Genomic DNA, 16,213 nt, shown 5'->3' with positions numbered 1-16,213 from the left:
GTTACACATAGATCTTGTAACCTAAAGACCTTGTTAAACTGCATGATGGTTTTGATGAAATCAGTGTTGAATAATGAGTGATGATCAGTGACCGGTGTCAGATCTGAAGACGGTAGATGATCTGTGTGTATTCTGACATGCTTTCCTGATCTAAAAATCAAACACATGGAGATTTTCAGTGTATTTAAGATCAGGTGCTGCTTTCTACATTTCACACTGATATCATATATATATATAGATTGCATTACCAATATACACAAAGTTTTCATGTTAAAACTAACTTTAAATTAATTTTCCTGTTGTGTGTAATACTTGCCGTCTTGTTTTGCTTGTGTGTATTTCCTGCAGCGACAGAAGAACAAAACGACTAAAACTGCGAGGACCAGCAGCAGCAACAACAGCGATACAACAAGGAACAACGGAGTTCGGTGAGATTCTACAATGATAAAACACACACAGTCATTAATCTACTGTAAGATTCTCAATAAAGATGAAAACAGCAGATCTGATGGGAAAAATATCTTAGTGAATGCAACTAGAGTTATTTTGATAATCAATTTATCTGTAGGCCTACATTATTTGTAATTAACAGGATAAAAATTATTTTCTGTAATGAAAAAATGAATTATTCCAAATCTTGCTCAATGTTCACCTCAAAATTAACCACTATTTACCAGCTAACAAATTTATGTTCTACAAACATTGTGGAAACAGTGATTTACAATGTTTCTGAAGTGTTAAAATATCCATGTTTTCTTGCAGTGATTAGAAAGGTATTTAAAAGTTTACGCAATTTTAGTTCAGCATTCTCCTAACCGTATTGTTACTCACAATATTATAATCTTTGAATGTTTATTTGTAATATTCCAAGAAGGTCAACATTAACATCGATTGAGTACAAAATGGATGCTTCGAAAATGTTCTCAAAACTTTCTTTTAGAATATACCAAATATTAATAATGTTATACGAACATTCTATAAGTATTATTTAAATAGGCCTAATGTTTTATCTTAACTTCACATGACCAACACATAACCTTTACAAAATATTAGTGAAAGAGAAGTTGTGGTAACGTTGTTAGCTGTGATGCTGTACATTATGTGCTTTATAAAACACATCAAAACAAAAGAGCAACTTCTCGTCTGTTTGATAAACACACTCAACCTTCTATCAATACTCACTTGCTGCATCAGCCTTTCCACAAAACGAGAATTATACTCGAGAATTATACTTATAAATGAATTTATATAATTTATAGGTAAGAACATAACCTTCAAAGGATATGCTGTAAAACCCTCTCAAATGCATTAAACAGCACATGCTGTTGTGATGTCAGTCTGTGTTCCCCTGTCTTTTCATGTTTAGCAGTTCCCTGTCATGTTTATTAGTCTCCCCAAGTGTTTCTTATTAACCATGCCCCCTTGTTATCTTGTATAGCCTTGTATTTAAGCCCTTTGTTTTAGTCCAGTCTTTGTGAGTTCTTGTGTTGTTCCTGTTCCACACGCGTTAGCAGAGCGTATTTTTTTCGGCGCCCATGTTAAAGCTGCAGTAGGGAGTTTTGAGAAAATGTTGACTTAGCCTGAAAATTTGAAGAAGCACAACTTACAGGTCCAACCCCCTTGCTCTCTGCTGCGCTACAGCCCTCCCTCCACAGCTCCTCCCTCCACAGCTCCTCCCCCACAGCTCCTCCCCCACAGCTCCTCCCTCCACAGCTCCTCCCTCCACAGCTCCTCCCTCCACAGCTCCTCCCCCACAGCTCCTCCCTCCACAGCTCCTCCCTCCACAGCTCCTCCCTCCACAGCTCCTCCCTCCACAGCTCCTCCCTCCACAGCTCCTCCCTCCACAGCGGAGCCTGCCTTGAACGCACAGGCTAGTAAGCAGGACCACCGATGACGGCGGATTATAAACAGTTATGGAACATTCACTAATAGGGACGAAAAATCAACAATATGCTTTACATTGACTCTGGCCTGCCCATACTTTGACTACAAACTTGGTCCTCAAATCATTATGTATTTTGCAATACATGTAACTTTATAAAGTTGCACTCTTTCTATAAGTTATAGCTACTAAGATAACGTTAAAGGATTAGTTCACTTTAAAAAAAAACTTTTGCTGATAATTTACTCACCCCCATGTCATCCAAGATGTCCATGTCTTTCTTTCTTCAGTCGAAAAGAAATTAAGTTTTTTGATGAAAACATTCCAGGCTTTTTCTCCATATAATGGACTTCAATAGGACACAAACGTTTCGAGGACCAAATGACAGTTTCAGCGCAGCTTCAAAGGGTTTTAAACGATACCAGACGATGAATAAGGGTCTTATCTAGTGAAACGATCGGTCATTTCAAAAATAAATAAAAAACTTTAAGTTTTATAAGCACAAATGCTCGCCTTGCTCTGTTCTGTGATGCACGTTCGTGATCCTGTTCGAACTCGTTCATCGAAATGAACAAGTCTTTTTTCGAGTCATTTCGTTCGTTGAATGAACGAAATGACTTGAAAAAAGATTCGTTCATTTGGATGAACGAGTTTGAACAGGAGAGTCACGAACGACGGTACGCGCTCGCGCTGTGCAAGAGAGGGGTGATCAGCGCGTACACGAGCGTGATTGACACTGCTAAGACATTCCTCCTGGCTCTGATTGGTTGTTTCTGACCGGGAGCGGTGTATTTCTGCAAATGGCAGTAGGACCACAGGGAGGAGCCAGAGGAGCTTGATTTTTTTCACAGATTATCTGTCTCATATTCTACTTTCAGGACATAATGAGAGTTTTAACAAATATTTGTTTACAAAAGCTACCTACTGGAGCTTTAACAGATTAGAGCAGTGATTCCCAAACCCCGGTCACCGGGCCTTGAAATATTCCCAGAATTATTTTTATTTTTATTTTTTTTATAATAATAATTGTCTTTTTAAAATGCTTTTTAAAGTGCTATGTCATGCATGTTATTTAATCCAAAACATAAACAATAAATAGATTAAAATGGGTTTCTTTGAGCGCCTTGCGATTGGTTAGCAACGCATCGTATCTGAACAGACTGAAGTGACAGAGAAGTATGTGGAGAGATGAGCGGGCCTCAGCAAACTTCAGCTAATTTCATTGCAGACAGTTCCGGTCAAAGGAAAGACGATGACCAACTCGAAAATAGCGAGAGAGATAGAAAAAAGTCAAATTTCAATCGTAAATACGATACCTCATACATTAGGTATGGATTTACGACAACAGGCGATTCCGTGGCGCCAAATCCGTTGTGTGTTATTTGTGGTGAAAAACTCTGCAATCCGTCAACTTCAGCGGCACTTAACCACCAAACACCCACCATAACAAGAAACAAGGTGGCCCTCTAGGGGAGTAAATATGCAGTTACACCAAATGTATTTAACACTGCACTACAGGCGCCCAGTCTATCCGGTTGTTAAGTCGTGACGTAACCACTCTCCGATAATACTGTTTCCGGGTCCAAAGGCCGGGTCCTCTCTACCTACCTACCGCTTTCGCCCGAGTTTTAACGTGTTCCCGTGTTGTTTAAATAGATCTGAGTTAAAAAAAACAAGTGACATTCAACTGTCATTCTACCGCTTTCCCTGTGACGAGAAAGATTAGAAAAAATGGCTGCAGTTGATAAGGTAAGTTACAAATCTTAAACGAATGAAGAAACTTTGGTGCCAGTGGGTGCTATCCCTTAATCCCTAGTAACACCCACTGGAACTGAAGCGAAAAAAGCCCTTTGAGAAAAGGGTTTATGTAGTCTAGGATCTGGAGTGGACGAGCGGAGCGCTTGGGCCCGGAAGAGGCTAAACGTCACGCGTGACGTCAGACTTAACAACCGAATAGAGATTGCTAATGTGACGTCATCGTAACGTATCCGCGGCACAAACAGAAGGCCCCAGACTTGATTGCATGGAGGGAACGCAGTGTTCAAGATGCCGTCTACCTGCTGTGTTATAAACTGCAATAGTCCTTCTTGCACAGTTTTGAAGGACATGTTTGTGTATGCTCGTAGACAGCCACTCTGAAGCGGTCAGAGGCGATTCTAAAAGATTCAAAAAGTCGAGACAGGACCCATCGTCAAAATTCTACCCACCACTCTAACTTAGTTCATCCAAAACAAACTAGAAAATAGACTCAAAGTGCTAAATACTTGAATTATCCTTTAAGAACGGATCAATATATTTGTTTTCCTTAATTTTAATTAACCCTAACTTTATTCTCATCTGAATGGTAAATAATTGATTTTCGTATGAAATAATACTACCATTAAAAACACATTTGATTTTCTTTTTTAATCAATGTAGAATATGTAACTGCTCCGAAGACAAGAAATGAAAACCAATGCAATATGAGTAATGTCCAAAAGATGTAACCCACAGACTGTTTTGAAATAGGGTTGGATGTTGTGTGTGTTTGGTTGGGTGACAGTTGTAGGTTACAGCTTGACAAGAGTTTAGAGTGTGACAAAAGCACAATGTTGTGTTTTATTGCAAGTGTAAGTTAAACAAATATAAGTAAACACTTTGCAGTTTGAATGATAATCTCTATGAACAAAATGACGGAGTATGTTTTTATGTTTCCACTGTTCGATCGCGCCCGCACCTCTCTCTCTCTCTCTCTCTCTCTCTCTCTCTCTCTCTCTCTCTCTCTCTCTCTCTCTCTCTCTCTCTCTCTCTCTCTCTCTCTCTCTCTCTCTTTCTCTTTCTCTCCACTGTTCGATCGCGCTGGCGCCTCTCTCTCTCTCTCTCTCTCTCTCTCTCTCTCTCTCTCTCTCTCTCTCTCTCTCTCTCTCTCTGAGTGCATGCTGGGAGTTTGTGAGTGTGAGCGTGAGCGGTGACTCGTGCTTGTTTTTCTTTTTTCTATCTTTCTCTTTCTTTTCTTTTCTTTTTGTGTATGGTTTAGAAGTTTTAGTTTGAAGGGGGGTGGTTTTTTTGGTGTGTGAGGAACATGGCGGTTCCAGGTGCACAGGGGTTGAGTTCACTCACGCGTCGTCACGGGGTAAAAGTGGCGTCTACCGTGAGTGTGGAGAGCTGTTGTTTGGCTGTGGGGGAAATTGTGGGGCATGAAAACATAATGTCTGCCTCGAGAATGAATAGCGCTATTGTTCTTTTTTTAATACAGTAGAAAAGGAAAATGAGGTAGTTCAGAGGGGAATTATTCTCGACGGTGTTCTCACTCCCGTCTTGCCCCTTTCATTGCCATCTAAAAGAGTCACCCTTTCGAATGTCCCGCCGTTTGTTAGTGATGTTGTTTTGACGCAGGCTCTATCTCGCTACGGAAAATTAGTCTCCTCGATTAAAAAGATTCCAATTGGCCGCGTTTCTCCTTTACTGAAGCATGTTGTGTCTTTCAGACGCTCAGTTTACATGGTTGTAAACAACGACGCTGATTTAGATCTTGCGTTGAATTTTCGAGTGGATGAGCTTGATTATGTGGTTTACATCACCACTGATAAAATCAAATGCTTCGGCTGTGGTAAAGTCGGTCACTTGGTTCGAACTTGTCCTAGCAAACAAGAAGACGACAATCGTTTGGCTGACACTGAAGGTGTAGCTAACATCAATGTGCAGCCGGCCGGTGAGCCCGGTGAGGCCGGTGAAGCCTCAGCCGAGGCGGAATCAGCGGTGGCGCGGGCGAGTGAGTCTGATGGAGATCAACGCGCTGGGACTTCGAAGGATGATGTTGTTTCAGTGGAGGAGGAAACCGAAATTGAAAAACTTGTTTTAATCGAGGAAGACAGAGGTGAGTCAAGCGATAAAACAGAATCAGACATTGTTAAGCGGGATGTTCGGGAGGTTGACGGTAGGCCTAATGCTTTTGTTTCAGAACAAACAGTATTTAAAGTGCCATTAAAAAGGAAGAAGTCCGATACAGCTCATAGACAACAAAAGAAATTAGATCTTGAAGATGTTGCTGATCAGGTTGATTCAGAGAGTGACAGTGAATTATCTGACTCACGTGTTACTTTGTCACAAAGTGAGTTTTCCTGCCGCAATTATGATGTAGATGACATTAAACTGTTCCTTAAATCTACGAAGAATAAGAGGGGGGTGTTCGTCAATGAGTACTTTCCAGATGTAGCACAGTTTGTAGAAAAAACGTCTACGGTTACGTATGTAACCCTCGTTCCCTGAGTAGGGAACGGAGACGTTACGTCGGATGACGACGAATGGGGTTTCGCTTAGAAAGCCTATCAACTTCGAGTATTACAAAACGAGCCAATGGCAAAGAAATGCCATGGGTCTGCGGAATTTGCATGGCGTAACTCCGCCCCACCTCGTGGGTATAAAAGGAGGAAGCCGGCAGCAAGCAGATATGTTTCTTCGCTGAGGAGCCAAGACTGAGCTCAGGCGATCCCCGCGGTACAGCGGAAAGTGGCAGGCAGACGTAACGTCTCCGTTCCCTACTCAGGGAACGAGGGTTACATACGTAACCGTAGACGTTCCCTTTCGTTGTCACTCCGAGTTACGTCGGATGACGACGAATGGGGTTACCAGTCTAATCACGCCACCTTCTCAGCTGTCTTCCAGTGCCCTGCGTAAATCGAGATCCCTGTCAGCCTGGACAAAGGACTCCATATAACACAGGAATACCAAGGTACACTGGGAAGCATATCCCAAGCTTAGGGGAAGTATGCAATTAATGCCAGCCCAGAGGGGGGGGACTTAGAGAATACACATATGACCCGAAGGAAGCATATGGGAAACACTGGGGTGTCCAGCCGCAGGTGGAATATTTCAACCCCAGGGGTGGCAAGGTGGCTTGCCAAGGGAAAGACACACGCTCAGAGAGGCTTACAGTGGAAATACACATGTGGGGGTCGCTCAGAGGAGGGACCACGCACACGGGAGGCACCTAGCCGACGCACAGGCAATAGACACTGGCGCCGACGTCAGGAGTGCTGGAGGAGCTCAGGGCTTTCGGAGAAGCTCACCTGAGGAAAGTATCGCACGTATCCAGTCCGTGGAGTGGAATGGCGAGCAAGCGAAGACACCTGAGCGGGTCCGGTACTAGCTGGTTGAAGCGAGTACACGAGAGGACACAGGCTCCACTCGGAGATTATAGAATCTGGCGAATGTGTTAGGTGTCGCCCAGCCTGCAGCTCTGCAGATGTCTGTTAGCGAGGCGCCATGCGCTAGAGCCCAAGAGGACGCCACACTCCGGGTGGAGTGGGCAGTCACACCAAGGGGGCACGGTCGACCTTGCTGCTGGTAAGCCAAGGCAATGGTGTCCACTATCCAGTGAGACAACCTTTGCTTGGAGAGAGCCTTTCCCTTCAGCTTCCCACCATAACAGACAAAGAGCTGGTCTGAGGTCCTGAAACACTGCGTTCTGTCTACATAGGCGCGGAGAGCGCGTACTGGACAGAGCAGTGCCAAGGCTGGGTCTGCCTCCTCCGAGGGCAGCGCTTGCAGGTTCACCACCTGGTCCCGAAAGGGAGTGGTAGGAACCTTGGGCACATATCCAGGCCGGGGTCTCAGGATCACGTGAGAGGAAGCCGGCCCAAATTCCAGGCACGCTTCGTCAACGGAGAATGCGTGCAGGTCCCCAACCCTCTTGATGGAGGCCAGTGCAACCAGGAGCGCTGTCTTCATAGACAGGAACTTAAGCTCGACTGATTGCAGGGGCTCAAAGGGAGCACTCTTCAGGGCAGTTAGAACCACTGAGAGGTCCCAAGAGGGAACGAGAGGAGGACGAGGAGGATTTAGTCTCCTCGCTCCTCTCAGGAACCTGATGATCAGGTCGTGCTTCCCTACCGACTTACCTTCGATGAGGTCATGATGTGCGGCAATGGCGGCAACATAGACCTTCAGGGTGGAGGGAGACAGCCTTCGCTCCAGCCCCTGTTGAAGGAAGGAAAGCAAAACACTGATCGAGCATCTCCGGGGGTCTTCTCGGTGAGAAGAGCACCAGTTGACGAAGAGGTTCCACTTCAACGCATAGACGTGTCTCGTGGACGACGCTCTAGCGGAAGTGATGGTAGCCACCACCGCTGGTGGTAGGGTACTCAAACCTGCCTCGTCCCATCCAGGAGCCACACGTGGAGGTTCCAAAGATCGGGACGAGGGTGCCATAGGGTGCCCCGTCCCTGAGAAAGAAGGTTCTTCCTCAGAGGGATCGGCCAGGGAGGTGCTGTCGCGAGGAGTACTAGTTCGGGGAACCAGGTCCGGTTGGGCCAGTAAGGGGCAACCAGAATGACCTGCTCCTCGTCCTCCCTGACCTTGCGCAAAGTGTGCGCAAGAAGGCTCACTGGGGGAAACGCATACTTGCGGCCCTGCGGCCAGCTGTGCGCCAGAGCATCCGTGCCGAGCGTGCCCTCGGTCAGGGAATAGAACTGGGCGCAATGGGTCGAGTCGTGAGAGGCAAACAGATCTATCTGCGCGTCCCCGAACTGGTCCCAAATCAGCTGAACCGACTGGGGATGGAGTCGCCATTCTCCAGGGAGGGGCTGAAGCCGTGAGAGCTCGTCGGCTGCACAGTTCAGCGCTGCGGGAATGAAGATGGCTCGAAGCGACCTCAGATGCTTCTGACTCCATAGGAGGAGGTGGCGAGCGAGTTGTGACATACGGCGGGAGCGTAGACCACCTTGATGGTTGATGTACGCTACAGTGGCGGTATTGTCTGAGCGGACTAGTACGTGTTGACCCCTGAGCAACGCCCGGAAGCGGTGCAGGGCAAGGCGTACTGCCAACAACTCGAGGCAATTGACATGCCACAGCCGCTGGGGTCCTGTCCAGGAGCCCGCAGCAGCATGTCCATTGCACATGGCGCCTCAGCCCGTGGTGGAGGCATCTGTTGAGACAACAACATGCCGGGAAGCTCGTGCCAGGGGGACACCGGCCCTGAGAAAATCGAGGTTCGACCACGGGGTGAAGAACTGACGGCAGGTCGGAGTAACTGGTACTCGGAACGTGCCGTGTTGCCATGCCCACCTCGGGACTCGGTCGCGAAGCCAAAGCTGAAGCGGTCTCATATGAAGCAATCCGAGCGGCGTGACCGCGGCTGCAGATGCCATATGCCCCAGGAGCCTCTGAAAAAGTTTCAGTGGAACCGCACTCTTGCCCTCGAATTGTCTTAGGCAAGTCAGCAGTGACTGCGCGCGCTCGCTCGTAAGCTGCGCGGACATGGCGACCGAGTCGATGTCCATACCGAGAAAAGAGATCCTCTGCACGGGGCAAAGTTTGCTCTTCTCCCAGTTGACCCGAAGGCCCAGACGGGCTAGGTGCCGGAGCACTAGGTCCCTGTGTTCGCAAACCTGATCTCGAGAGTGAGCTAGGATCAGCCAGTCGTCGATATAACTCAGGATGCGAACCCCTTGCTCTCGAAGGGGAACAAGGGCCGCCTCGACGACCTTCGTGATGCGAGGAGACAGGGCTAGCCCGAAAGGGAGAACCGCGTACTGGTATGCCTGCCCCTCGAAAGCAAACCGGAGGAACGGTCTGTGTCGAGGAAGAATGGAGACATGAAAGTAGGCGTCCTTCAGGTCGATCGCTGCAAACCAATCCTGGGGCCGTATGCATTCGAAAACGCGTTTGGCGGTGAGCATCTTGAACGGCATCCGGTGAAGGGAGCGGTTCAGCACGCGCAAGTCCAGGATTGGCCGTAACCCACCGGTTTTCTTGGGGACAATGAAGTAGGGGCTGTAGAAGCCGGACCTCATCTCGGCTGGAGGGACAGTCTCGATTGCACCCTTCGCCAGCAGGGTGGCAATCTCTGCTCTCATGATAGGGGCATTGCCACCGACCAAAGTGGAGCGGACTCCCCTGAAGCGGGGAGGAGACCGTGCGAACTGAATCGCATAGCCGAGCCTGACGGTACGCGCGATCCAGTGGGACAGACGGGGAAGCTCTAGCCAGGCTCCCAGGAACTGAACCAACGGGATCATGCGAGCCACAGGCGTCCCCCCGGAGGGGCAGCGAGGCAGAGTAACTGGCCCAGATGTGGACGGCATAGCGGCCCGGAGAGGGGGCACAGTTAGCAACCGCACCCTGGCAGAGGGGGCCAGGGGAGGACCAGGCTGGTCGTCCCACGGGGGCCTGCTCTGCCAGGGGTCTGGCGACAGAGGGGGACAGGGGCGAAGCGGTCCGTGGACGGCACGCCGTGTCAACCGCCTCTGGGACAGAGGGGGGCGAGGAGAGCACGGCTTGTGGGCGGCGCTCTGTGTCGCCCGAGAACTCTGTGAGCTCAGGGAAGAGGGGATTGTTTCTGTCTTTAACCACATTAGGGTGCTGCCCACCCGTGGGTGAGCAGCGGGGAGTGGAGAACAAAAGATTCTCCCCCGGCCCTCCACCGGGGGAAGGAGTGGTCCTGCTACCACCTCCTGAGAAACAATCATCATCCCTGAGCAGCCCGTCTCAGGAGCGCCGCTTGGCCCGGCGTTTAGCGGGGGGCGGGGCAGGAGAGGGCTGTGGCGCCTTCTTACGGCTTCCTCCGCGACCGGCCCTGGGTGGAGGCTGCTGCGTGGTCCGGGCGGGAGGGGCGGGAGCCGCAGGAGGGCGCCCTCGGCGGGAAACAGGTCGAGGCGTCTGCCCGGCCGGCAAGGTGGAGGCAGCAGCGGGCCGGCGGGGCAGAATGTGTTTGATGGCCTCGGTCTGTTTCTGGGCAGTTGAAAACTGTTGGGCAAAGTCTTCAACTGCACCGCCGAAGAGGCCGGCCTGGGACAAGGGGGCGTTAAGCAGACGGGTCCGCTCAGCGTCCCGCATGTCAGCCAGGTTCAGCCACAGATGTCGCTCCTGGACCACAGCTGTGGACATCACCAAACCCAGGGAGCGCGCGGTAACCTTCGTCGCCCGGAGAGCAAGGTCGGTCGCGGCGCGCAGCTCATCAAAGAGCCCTGGGTTTGTCCTACCCTCGTGCATGTCTCTGAGCATCTGGGCCTGGTAGACCTGCAGAGTGGCCATAGCATGCAGTGAAGCAGCCGCCTGTCCCGCCGCTCTGTAAGACTTCGCCACCAGGGTCGACGAAAATCTACAGGCTTTGGATGGGTGCTTAGGCTCGCCCCGAGAAGAAGCACTCTGAGGACATAGTTGCATGGCAACAGAGCGTTCAACCGGGGGAAGCCCAGTGTACCCACGGGCAGCTGCCTCATCGAGGGGAGGAAAGGCGGATGAGACCAGCGAGCGGTCCCGAGAAGACAGGGGGGTCTTCCAGGACTTCGAGATCTCATCATGCACATCCGGGAAGAAAGGTATTGGGGTTTGCCGAGGACGAGGGTCGGCGGCCTTACCCAAAAACCAATCGTCCAGCCGCGAGCGCTCAGGACAGGGTGGAGGCCTCCACTCAAGTCCGATGCTCGCGGCTGCCCGGGAAAGCATGGCCGTCATCTCCGGATCAGACTCGAGCACAGCCGTATGCACACCGGAAGGTGGCAGCTGTGACGAGCCCTCACTTCCAGAAGAGTCAAACCCGCCTAGTGATGCTGCAACAGACATGGCATCTTCCTCTGTAGCTTCAACTGAAGCCCGCGGGCCACCAGAGGGTAGACCCGCGGGAATCAGCAGTTCACTAGCGGGCACCGTCATTGAAGAGGGGGGCTGGGGTCGCGGACACATAGTCGGCGCCTTGTTCCAGACCGTAACCCTCAGATCACCCTGGCCACCAGCCGCAGGACGGGGGGTGGATGAGGGGACTCTCACTCTTGCGAGTTCACGGAGTCTCGACCGTAATGACGCGATGGTCATGTTCCCACAGAGAGAACATGAGTCATCCACGAGCGCTGCTCTAGCATGATCAATGCCCAAACATACTATGCAACGCTCGTGCCCATCAGAGTCCGATACCAATCTGCCGCAACCAGAAGTACACGGGCGAGACATCTTTAAAAAGACGTGCCACGTGTAAGCTCTTTTAGTGAGAGAAAACTCAAGTGTTGAAGCACCCGGGGAGAAACGCACCGACTGGCAGACCACTGCAACAGATCAGCAGGAAGCACGCTCTCGCCGTAGATCGCCGTCACACCAACACTCGAGGTACTCGTTTGTAAAGCTGACAATTCAGAGATGGCTTGTGGAGAGAAGAATACACTTGGCTCCGAAGCGAAAACATATCTGCTTGCTGCCGGCTTCCTCCTTTTATACCCACGAGGTGGGGCGGAGTTACGCCATGCAAATTCCGCAGACCCATGGCATTTCTTTGCCATTGGCTCGTTTTGTAACACTCGAAGTTGATAGGCTTTCTAAGCGAAACCCCATTCGTCGTCATCCGACGTAACTCGGAGTGACAACGAAAGGGAACTAAGATTTTTATGACTGAAAGCTGTTTTTCAAACAGAGAGGTGTACCGTTTAAAGAAAATATTGCGAAACCTCAACATGAATTTAAATGATGGCAGTGAAAAAGTTTGAATCTATGATTATGAATCATAGTTTGATCTTATTCTTATTTTTAAGCATGATTGAAGTGTGTATTGCATCATTGAATGTAAATGGTGCAAGAAATCGCAAAAAAAAGAGAATTCTGGGAATTCTGGGAAAGTGCCAGGAATTGACGGCCTTCCTGTTGAATTTTATAAACACTTTTGGACAGAGGTAGGGGAGGACCTTTTGCTGGTTCTTAATGATAGTTTGAGTTCAGGTAGTTTGCCGTTGAGTAGCCGTAGAGCGGTCATCACTCTCCTCCCCAAAAAAGGAGATCTTTTAGAAATTAAGAACTGGCGTCCGGTTTCGCTCCTTTGCTCAGATTATAAGATACTCTCGAAGGCTTTAGCTAATAGGTTATCTAAAATTATAGATCAGGTGGTACATCCAGATCAGACCTATTGTGTCCCTGGTCGGTCAATTTTTGACAATATTTCCCTCATTAGGGATATTTTTGATGTCTCCAAGTTGCTCGGCCTTAATATTGGACTTATTTCTTTAGATCAAGAAAAGGCGTTTGATAGGGTCGAACACCTTTACTTGTGGAGAACTTTAAAAGTTTTTGGATTCTGTCAGGATTTTATTGACAAAGTGAAAGTGCTCTATGGTGACGTTGAGAGTGTGCTTAAGATAAACGGTGGCTTATGCACTCCTTTCAGGTTCAATAGGGGTATTAGACAGGGCTGCTCTTTGTCTGGGATGTTATATGCACTTGCTATAGAACCTTTGTTGCAACAATTAAGAGAACATGTTTGCGGTTTGATTCTACCTATTTGTAAAAGTAGCATTTCTTTTGTCTGCTTATGCTGATGATGTGGTAGTTTTAATTAATGGACAAAATGATGTACAGGTTTTAATGAAAGTTTTAGAAGATTTTAGAGTTTTGTCTTCAGCAAAAGTTAATTGGAACAAGAGTGAAGCAAGTTTAATTGGAAATTGGTCAAAAGGGAGACCAAGTCTTCCTGATGGTTTAACCTGGGGAACGGGAGGGTTTAAGTATTTAGGAGTGTATTTGGGAAATGAAATGTCCGTTCAGAAAAATTATGAAGGGGTTGTTGATAAGGTGAAAGGCAGGCTTGACAAATGGAAATGGTTAATACCAAAGTTGTCATATAAAGGGAGGACTTTAATTGTGAACAATTTAGTAGCTTCCTGCCTTTGGCATAGGTTAGCATGTTTGGATCCTCCCGCACTACTACTAGCAAAAATTCAAGGGATTTTGGTGGATTTTTTTTGGGATAAGTTACACTGGAGGGTGGTCATGGTCTGGTATATTTGAAAAGTAGAATAGCAGCTTTTCGTTTGCAATTTTTACAACGTTTTCTGTATAAATCATCAGTGAATGGGTGGCGGGCTGTTACATGCACCATTTTGCACAGAACTGAAGCATATAATAAATTATAAATAAATTAGAAAACAAATCCTTAAAATAAACATGCTTTGTAACTTTAGATGGCACCTTCTTGAATCTGCAATCTTATTACAGTATTTTGCACAAATAAAGTAATTATTTAATAATATGTGAATAAAAAGGAAGTAAACACTGTAACAGGGCACTCGGTAATCTGGGAATTTCATACTTGTCAGCTTTTGAATTTTGTTCTCGGGCAGGCAAAACTGGCCATTTACATGAGCAGGAAAAATATGGTGGATAGACTGTCGGGTGAAGATGTGGTTATACTGTTTTCAAATCTAATCAAATCACGAATATTGATAGATTTTTGTTTTTATAAGTCAACAAAGGATCTACTAACATTTGAAATGAAGTGGTGCTGTAATGGAGCGCTGTGCTCTGTTGTTGAGGATAATTATTTTTTTTCTTTTTTGGTGTAATTTATGTGTACTTATCTGATATACGTAATATAATTGTGTGATTTGTTTGGAATAAGTGTTTAATTAAGAGTGATTTATAGGAATAAAAGGCATTTTAAAATTCAAAATTCTCTCTCTTTCTCTTTCTCTCTCTCTCTCTCACACACACACACACACACACACACACACAGTTCAATCGCGTCTCTCTCTCTCTCTCTCTCTCTCTCTCTCACACACACACAATTCAATAGCGTCTCTCTCTCTCTCTCTCTCTCTCTCTCTCACACACAACACACAGTTCGATCGCGTCTCTCTCTCTCTCTCTCTCTCTCTCTCTCACACACACACACAGTTCGATCGCGTCTCTCTCTCTCTCTCTCTCTCTCTCTCTCTCTCTCTCTCTCTCACACAACACACAGTTCGATCGCGTCTCTCTCTCTCTCTCTCTCTCTCTCTCTCTCTCTCTCTCTCTCACACACACACACAGTTCGATCGGACACACACACAGACACACACACACACTCCAGCATTGCAATCTTGACATGAATTCTGACTGCATGCAGATAGGAGAGAGAGAGAGAGAGAGAGAGAGAGAGAGAGAGAGAGAGAGAGAGAGAGAGAGAGAGAGAGAGAGAGAGAGAGAGGCGTGTGGTGCTTAAAACATTAGCATACTTTTGAACGGACGACAGTTTTCTGGTATGGTCCGACAATGTTTTCTGTAGCCCGCTGCATTTTGTAGGATTATATTCTGTTTTTCACGCTATTTTTTTTTTCATGCCAGAACACTAGCCTGATATGCCAGCCCATGTAAACGGGCCAAACATACCCATAATTCTTTGCGTTCTGATGACGTTGCCGCCCAGTTGATCACATGTCCTAGCGATCTCTATTTTTGCCGCGCCGCTTACGCTGAATTAAAGTGATAATGCATTGACCATGGCCAAAAATCGCATTGATGATATCTATTGTGTTTAAAACAGTCAATCAAATGACATTCATCAATTTTAAAAGAAAACAAATGTCCAAAAACAAACTTGTTGACCAAACTACAAAAACAAAGATGGACCAAACGTTATATAATATATGAATTAATAAAATAAATGAAATAAAGCAATGCCAACTTACCCATTATAAAGTCTACTCTGTCTGTACACATGCCGCGGTTCAGCCTCGCGCGTCAAACGCATCCAGTGTGCAAGTAAAACGCGCGTGTCCTGCTTCCGCTCACCATACGCGCTGCTTACGCTCTGCTAACGCGTGCAGTGCGAAACCGGCGTGAGTCTTTGTAAAGTTTTCAGTTCATTGAATAAAGTGTGCTACATGTGGATCCTGCTTCAAATGGTGAAATTCTTGCAACAATGCGTAGTGTTCTGCATGCTTCTGCCCGTGATTGGTGGGAGACACTGAGATTTAAAGTTGATACTTGGGAAAGTTTTCAGCAGGCTTTTTTAGCAGTCTTTTTGCCGGAAGACTATCAAGATGTGTTGGAGGAACGAGTACGAAATAGGTTACAAGGAGCAAATGAAAGTGTTCGTGATTTTACTTTCTCATTTCAAGCTTTGTTTAAGCGATGGAAAAAGGAAGCCACTGAGGATGAGGTTTTAAAAGCTCTTTTTAAAGCTATGAACCCTTGTTTTGCTAGTCAGCTTCGAGGTCGGGCACAGTCTGTTGAGGAACCAGTGAGGCTGGTAACTCAAATAGAAAGGGATCATGATCATCAGAGAAGGTATAATCAGCTTCAGTTGTCCAAGAGCACTACATTTGATCATAATTCACAGACTAGAAAAATAAAAGAGGTAGAACTCAAAGTTGTCTTGCCTCCAGAGTAACGATATCCAAGCTTGTTGTGCTGGAGGTGTCATGAAAATCATTCTCCAATTTCTTGTCCTAATTTCAAGGGTTCTTTGAGTGGAAAACACTATGGTGAGCATGCACAGGGTGGTAAAGACCCTCACGGTCGTAGTCATCAACGAGGTGTAGTCTCTGCTTATGATGTTCAACGAGTTGAAAAGAAAGATCCAATTGGTAGAAAACAGGACAAGAGAGTTGG

At 47.2% G+C, this 16,213-nt stretch overlaps 1 protein-coding gene and 1 long non-coding RNA gene across 4 annotated transcripts in view; both read right to left on the bottom strand.

Annotated features, from left to right (window-relative positions):
* The window catches only part of LOC143735458 (SLAM family member 5-like), a 220,643-nt gene that overhangs the window by 4,327 nt on the left and 200,103 nt on the right, over positions 1 to 16,213 (bottom strand). The window lies entirely within an intron of this gene.
* Positions 13 to 15,417, bottom strand: LOC143735508 (uncharacterized). Of its 2 annotated transcripts, none has more exons than XR_013203199.1 (3): positions 15,289 to 15,417; positions 317 to 436; positions 13 to 150 (listed from the first exon to the last, which is right to left on the bottom strand). It is a non-coding gene; the product is annotated as an uncharacterized LOC143735508 (long non-coding RNA). The 2 variants fall into 2 exon arrangements; XR_013203198.1 differs by lacking the exon at positions 15,289 to 15,417 and adding an exon at positions 1,273 to 1,343.

The sequence above is a fragment of the Siphateles boraxobius genome, unplaced genomic scaffold, assembly GCF_051911475.1.
Source record: "Siphateles boraxobius isolate OS27281-9 unplaced genomic scaffold, OSU_SipBor_1 13, whole genome shotgun sequence".
NCBI lineage: Eukaryota > Metazoa > Chordata > Actinopteri > Cypriniformes > Leuciscidae > Siphateles > Siphateles boraxobius.
The sequence above is the reverse complement of the archived record's forward strand: the minus strand, read 5'-3'. Positions and strand labels throughout refer to the sequence as shown.